Source organism: Triticum aestivum, chromosome 7D, assembly GCF_018294505.1.
Source record: "Triticum aestivum cultivar Chinese Spring chromosome 7D, IWGSC CS RefSeq v2.1, whole genome shotgun sequence".
Lineage (NCBI taxonomy): Eukaryota > Viridiplantae > Streptophyta > Magnoliopsida > Poales > Poaceae > Triticum > Triticum aestivum.
The window spans coordinates 529211192-529219057 of NC_057814.1; positions in this window are offsets into that span (position 1 = coordinate 529211192).

A 7866-nucleotide genomic window follows, 5' to 3' on the forward strand; every position below is an offset into this window, starting at 1 on the left:
AAAAGGTGTTCTTTGGCCTTCCAGAAGCCGACGGGGTCATATATTTGTGAATTATTAGTTAGGTCATATATCTTTCGATTTTGTTATGAAAAACATCATATATAATTGTGTTGATCGGGTAGTTTTAAATGTGCAGTTGTTTCATCGCTGCGAGGTTTGGTGTTCGACGACCTCGCCGTGCGTTTGACGAGCTCTGCCCCTTCGTTCGTGGGTGAGCACAAATGACATGTCCTCCTCCCCCATTAATTATTTGATCTATTCCGATGAAACTTGATAGCTAGATATATATGTGTCTTGAATCATCAGTATGCGTAACCAATATGTGTCTCCCGTTCGAAAGCGTCATAGTTATAAATATGCATGCATTTGCATATTTATAACCTGGATTCTTTCGAATTGTCCAACGCTATCCATGGACAGCCCGAGTATGTTTAGATTGGGTTCGTTTTCCCATATGCTTTGCTCCGGATCCGACGCATAAATTTCGTCAGTGCCTCCCCTGTTGTTCTCCGGGTACACATCCTCTCTGTTTATTGCAGAGACGTGTATCAAGAGAACAGCGGGGAGGTGCTGCCGAAATTTTGCGAAGGATCCGGGGCATAGCATGGGAAAATGAACCCAATCTAAACATACTCGGGTGGGATTAGGACCTATCATTACCTATTAGAGTGTAGGTTGCATGGACGTAATAAAATTGACAAAGTAGATCAACTTATGAATACATACATGGTGAATTATATATATATTTGTTGTGTGTCTAGTAGCTCTGAAAGTCAAGATGAGTGATCGTGCGTGGATGTACACCGGTCACACTGGTCAGAACAAATGGAGCACTGAATGGTTCACAAAAACCAAGGGGTTTGTGCGAGCCGCATTTGCAAATGGCCAGAGGAAAACCTGGTGCCCCTGTTTACGGTGCGGCAATTTGGAAAAGAGGACAGAGGCTGAAATGGGCAAACACCTGCAGAAGAGTGGTTTTACGCCCGATTATACGGTGTGGACATTTCATGGTGAGTCTGCCCAACGTGACCGAGCTGAGGTGGATCGTCGTCGCACCGACGAGCATGGTACCGGTATGGAAAACATGGTGCAAGACTTTGATGATGCTCGGGATTCGGACGAGGAGATGGAGGAATCTGTAAAGGCCTTCAATGAAATGTTGGAGTCTTCAAAACGTCCGCTCCATGAGCACACTGAGCTTTGTCAGTTGGATGCCATCTCACAAGTAATGGCTCTGAAGGCTCAGTTCAACTTGGGCAGAGAATGCTACGATGCAATGATGACAGTATTTGGACGCTTTCTACCCAAAGGCCATGTAATGCCTGCAAACCTGTACCAGTCGGACAAAATCCTCCGTGCACTGAAGATGCCCTATGATAAGATACATGCCTGTGAGAAAGGATGTGTCTTGTTTAGGCTTGACTATGCGGACTTGAACTGTTGTCCCATTTGCAAGTCTTCCAGGTATGTTGTGGTAGACAACGGTATGGGTGAGAAGACACAGACCAAAATCCCCGTTAGTGTTCTTCGGTATATGCCAATCGTACCAAGACTTCAACGTCTTTTCATGGTCGAAGAGATGGCCAGAAAGATGACATGGCACAAAACGGGCAAAAGAACCGAACTAGATGCAGATGGGAATCTGATGATTGTACACACATCGGATGGTGTTGCGTGGAAAAAGTTTGATGAATTACATGGTGACAAAGCGGCAGATCCGAGGCATCCTCGAGTCGGCATCAGCACGGATGGGTTCAGTGTGTTTGGTATGACGGCAGCCCAATACAGTTGTTGGCCCGTATTTGTCTTTCCACTCAATCTCCCCCCCGGACAGATTATGCAAAGAAAGAACATTTTCCTGACGTTGATAATTCCAGGGCCCAACTATCCGGGGAAAAATATGAATGTGTACATGCAACCGCTTAAGGACGAATTGCAAGAAGCCTGGGATAATGGGTTCAAGACATACGATGCCTATAGCAAACGGAACTTCATAATGCGTGTCTGGTACATGTACTCGACGCATGACTTGCCGGCGTATGCGCTATTCGTTGGTTGGTGTGTGCATGGAAGGTTCCCGTGCCCCACATGCAAGGGAGCTCTTGAGTTTCGTTGGCTTCAGGCCGGTCGCAAGTTTTCTTGCTTCGACATGCATAGAGAGTTCCTGAATCCTCGCCATAAGTTCAGGAAAGACAAGAAGAACTTCATCAGAGGTAGAGTTGTCAAAAACTCTGCACCACATGCATTGACAGGCCAACAGACCCTGGATCAGTTAAACGCTCTCGAGCCAGATCCCGAGCGTCCAGGGTACTTCAAGGGGTATAATTCTAAGCACGCCTGGACTCACAAAACATGCTTATGGGATCTGCCTTACTTCAAAGACCTCCTTTGCCCACACAACATCGACGTGATGCACACTGAGAAGAATATCGCCGAGGCACTTTTTGGTACATTGTTCGGCATAGATGGGAAGTCAAAGGATAATACTAAGGCTAGAGTCGATCTGGAGGCGCTATGTGATAGGCCGTCACAAAACATGAAAGAACCGAAAGGAAAGCAGAACTGGACGAAGCCAAAGGCATGGTTCAATCTTGGAAGGCCGGCTATGAGGGAAATTATCTTGTGGGTGAAAATGCAGTTGATGTTCCCCGATGGGTATGCAGCGAATCTACAGAGGGGAGCCAGTCTTGATAAATTGAAGATATTTGGTCTCAAGAGTCATGATTGGCACATATGGATTGAGCGGGTAATGCCGGTGATGTTGCGTGGCTTCATCCCTGAGGATGAATGGCTAGTACTGGCAGAACTCAGCTATTTCTTCCGTGTTCTTTGTGCGAAAGAACTATCGCCTGGCATGCTAGAAGAAATGGAAGAGTTGGCGCCGGAGTTGATCTGCAAGTTAGAGAAGATCTTTCCACCGGGCTTCTTTAATCCAATGCAACATTTGATTTTGCATCTCCCGACCGAGGCAAGATTGGGGGGGCCCGTGCAAAATCGTTGGTGCTACCCAACTAAGAGGATGCAGAAGACGCTTCGACAAAAATGTAAAAATAAACGTAGAATTGAAGCATCGATGGCTGAGGCATTCATCACTGAGGAGGCGGCAAACTTCGTGACAGCACACTACGAAGCCAAAAATCGTCATTTGCATAATCCGAAGCCTCGGTACAATGCTGACGACCCTAAAAAGGGTGGATCCAACCTCAGCCTATTCAAAGGGAATCTCGCACCAGCCAGTGTTTCAACTCCAGTATCTTTGGATAACGAACAATGGCGGACCATTTCGTTGTATATCTTCAACAACCTGATAGAAGTGCGGCCGTACATCGAGTAAGTTCTCGGTACATAGTTTCGCAACTTCTATTTCCTTTGAACTGCTCTTATTCCTGGATATTTCATACAGTCGATACGTCGCCTTATTCTCGTATGGAGCGGTGATCCAAAAGGATTCTGTCGAAGAGTATGAGCTTCTCGCAAAGCAAGGTGGCGGCTATCCCGGTTTCATCTCTTGGTTCAAACAAACGGTAATTTCTATTAGACTTGTAGGCTAATTTGTAGGCGGCTATCCCGGTTTCATTCGCTAATTTGTGCGTAATGCAACAATCCTTTCATATTAAACTTGTAGGCTAATTCAGAGTCTATGGACGCCGAATTGAGACAAGTCGCTAATGGTTTTGACTATAAGGTCTGTTCATTTGACAAATACGACATCAACGGGTATCGCTTTCGTACCTATGGCAAAGAGCTATCTATGGCCGACCGAAAGTCTACAAATTGTTGTGTATCTGCTATCGGCGAAGGAGGTACCGAGTATTATGGGAGAGTTGAAGCAATTTATGAACTTCTATTCTATGGTGAAAACCCACCGAATGTCGTAGTCTTCAAATGTTATTGGTTTCAGCCGAAGGAGACTAGAAGAACTCATGAACATATAGGGCTAGTTGAAATCAACCAAAGCACCCATTTAGATGTTCCTGATGTCTATATTACGGCTCAACAGGCGACCCAAGTATTCTATCTACCGTGGGCCTGCCAAACTAATCCAAATCTGAAAGGTTGGGATGTCGTTTATGAAGTGCCGCCACGTGCTAGACTATCTCCCCCAAAGGAAGAGGATTATGAACCTCACATTAACCCAGACACATATGAAGGAGAATTCTTCCAAGAGACACGTCTTTCCAAAAAGCGTTTCAAGAACCGCTATACTTCACCCCAAAACATTGAAGTAGACAGTGACAGTGAATCCGACATCACCCCCAGAGGAGGAACAAGAAGAGCCGGAACAAGAAGAGGTTACTGCTGCGGATGACCTGTCATTGCTTGACCGATTACGTTAAGGTGGCCTTGCACATGTTGATGCCACTGAACCCTATGAGCCCGTCATTGATTATAGTGATGATGATGATTATGCATTTATTGATGATACTGATCGAGATTATTAGTAGTGTCAGGTATTAAATTTTTTAATGTTGTACTTGACGATGATACACTTAAGTGATACACATATTATTATTCATGTCGGTCTTTTTTTTATGTTGTACTAATTTCGTTTACTGTTTGTCATGGCAGGTGTTGAAAGATGGTGGGCGCTGGTCAGGAGCGCGCCAAGGCCCCTTCTTCCTCGGCGCGTGGTCTGAGGTCTTCGATTCCAGACGTACCTCTTCGCCGAGCGTTGCTGGACAGTATGTCCACACCGCCGGGCCCTTCTTCGTCCACCGCGGTGCCCAGCAGGGGACGAGGTAGGAAGAGAGGAGGTGGGGCACGTGGTCGCGGGAGAGGAGGTAGGGTGACTGCTAGGGCGCCTTCCTCGCCGCCACCCCAAGCTGTTTCACCCGAGCACGTGACTGCTAGGGTGGACTCGTCCGAGGAGGAGGCTACACGGACTCCGGTCCACGAGCCTCCGGTCCACGGGTCTTGGGCCCACGAGCCTCGGGTCGACTGGCCTTCGGCCCACGAGAGTTCGGCCCACGAGACCCCGAAGGAGCACACGTCCGGATGGGGTACCTGGCCGGATCAGCCCGAGGAGCCGAGTGACCATGCTGATGATGGCGGGGAGCCGACTGATCTTGAGGAGGAGGGTGGCACCGTCTACCAGCGTGGTGCCACACGGCTCCCGTCCGTGCCGGCGACCCGCGAGCAGAGGTGGTTGATCTTCCCTGATGGGGAGAGGTACGTAAGTGCATTTAATATTTTTGTACCTTCTGCATTCACGTTTCTTCAAATAACTAATGCGTTGGCCTTGTCATGCTGCAGGGGTTGGGACCACCATCATAGTGTCCGCCGGCCCAACTCCGTCCTTGGAGTTCTTTGCCGGCAAAACTTCCCGGGGTTTGTCACGTTGCCTGGTGAGGGTCGGCTTCCAGAGCTTGGGTTGAGCTGGGAGCACTATGTGGCTGCCCCGGCCCCGCCGGATGTCATTATCGACGGTGTCGTGTGCGACACGAGGGCAGACATGGTGATCAGGATGTTCTGGGTAATTTCTCCTTTACACATTTCAAAATCTTCAACTAGCTAGTTATTAATTGTACTAATCAATATTGTCTCATTTGATTGCAGATATTCTACAGGTGTGAGGAGGGATACGAGGAGGACTGCGCAAATGTTATCCAGAACGTCTGCAAGCGCCTACTCCAGAACTTACGGCACGAGGCTCGGGTGCAGGCTGTTCGAGACTACTACGCCTTGCGTGGTATCAAGAAGACCAAGCCGGCGTGCCGCGATAAGTTCCTGAGTAAGGAGTAGTACATGAAGGTAATTCTTAAGGCCTTCTACTTAAGTTCCTTCATTTAGTAATTCTTAGCCGTAGCGCTCAAGTTTCTATTTGCTAACTTAGGCGCCTCCGAGATGGTGTGCGGATCGGATGGATTGTTGGGAGGTGTTGGTCGATGAGTGGTGCTCACAAGAATGGCTAGCCCTCCACAACCAGGCCAAGGACAAACGTGCCCAAATGGAAGGTGTGCCACACCATCAAGGCAGCTCCAACTTATATCAGTTCGGGCGCAACTGGGTATGTGGTTTGCTTCATGATTCATGCAATTCATTCATCATGCTAGCTTGAGCCCTTTAATTACTAATTTTCATTGTTTCTCTCTTTCAGGCACGCCACAATAAGGCGGATAAGGTGCCAGAGGTGTACGACCTGTATGCCATGGCCCACACTGGCTCTTACAAGAAAGTCAAGGCTTTCTCTCAGTCTGACCTCGATGATGCAAACAACTTCACCAACATCTCCTCCCACAACAAGCTCGTGAGATATAGAGATGAGGGGAAGACGAGGAAAGGGGAGGACTTTAACCCGAGCCAGGGTCCCATTGATCCAGAGCTGGTGATGATATCTGGTGGCGGGAGGTCCCATGGCTCCATAGCCATTGGAGATGGACTTATCCGTTGTCCTAGCACTCTCCCGGAGATCAAGGCGCGCCAGTCGAGCTCCGCTCCTGAGATAAGGCCTCGTGAACGGCCAGTGCAACTCGCCATCAAGGTTAGTGATACGTACTCAGCTATCTTTCTCCATTACATTGTGTGCGCTTCCATCAATGATTACAAATGGTCATGTGAGTGGTGTTGCAGGCTGCTATACAGAGTGAGAGAGATAGAACGGAGAAACTTCTGGCGGAGGCGGCGGAGAGGCAGCGGGAGTTGGAGGAGAGGATGACAAAGATGATGGAGGAGGAGAGGGCACGGAATGACATGCAGGCAAGGGCCATGTATGAGCTCCTTGTGGTAAGTTTCTTCTGCAGATTAGCCAAAACATTCATGTAGTGTTTGTCTCATTACTAACTAGTATGACTGAGTCGTCAAAACCAAATGTGCAGTCTGTGTGCGAGAAGACCGGTCAGACCGCTCCGCCGATGCCAGTGATTGCTCCTGGGACCACGGTGAGTTTAATTTGAATGGACATTACTTGCTAGTCTTAACATTTGAGTGTCATAATGCTAACGAGACATTGGAAATGATCTTTGGTGCAGCTTAACTCCAGAAACGCATCGCATGATCCTTCTCCAGCTACCGGCACTAGCCAGCCCGCTCCTACACCTCCCTGATCACGGTAAGTTTCTGTAGTGTTTTGCTTAACAAATGCATAAAGACCTAGACTTAGCTTTATTTCCTCCAATATGCTTACCATAATGACCTAGAGTTAGCTTCTTTTCCTCCAAAATGACTTAATAAGCTTACTGACCTCATAAACCATCCATTTTACCTAAGTTAGTTCTAAAACGATATGTACTTAGCTTACTTATGTCAAAACTTGCATAATTAGCTCATAAACGACCCATTTCACCTAGGTTAACTCATAAACGACCCATTTCACCTAGGTTAGCTCATAAACGACCCATTTCACCTAGGTTAGCTCATAAACGACCCATTTCACCTAGGTTAGCTCATAAACGACCCATTTCACCTAAGTTAGCTCAAAAAGATCCATTTCAACTAAATTAGCTCATAAATGATCCATTTCACCTAAGTTAGCTCAAAAACGATCCATTTCAACTAAATTAGCTCAAAAATGATCCATTTCAACAAAGTTAGCTCAAAAACGATCCATTTCAACTAAGTTAGCTCAAAAACGATCCATTTGACCTAAGTGAGCTAAAAAACGATCCATTTCACCTTAGTTACCTCAAAAACGATCCATTTCAACTAAGTTAGCTCAAAAACGATCCATTTCAACTAGGTTAGCTCCAAAATGACCCATTTCACCTTACTTAGCTCAAAAACGATGCCCTTCACCTTAGTTAGCTCATAAACGACCCATTTCAACTAAGTTAGCTCATAAATGATCCATTTCAACTAAGTTAGCTCATAAACAACCCATTTCAACTTAGTTAGCTCATATATGATCCATTTCACCTAAGTTAGCTCATA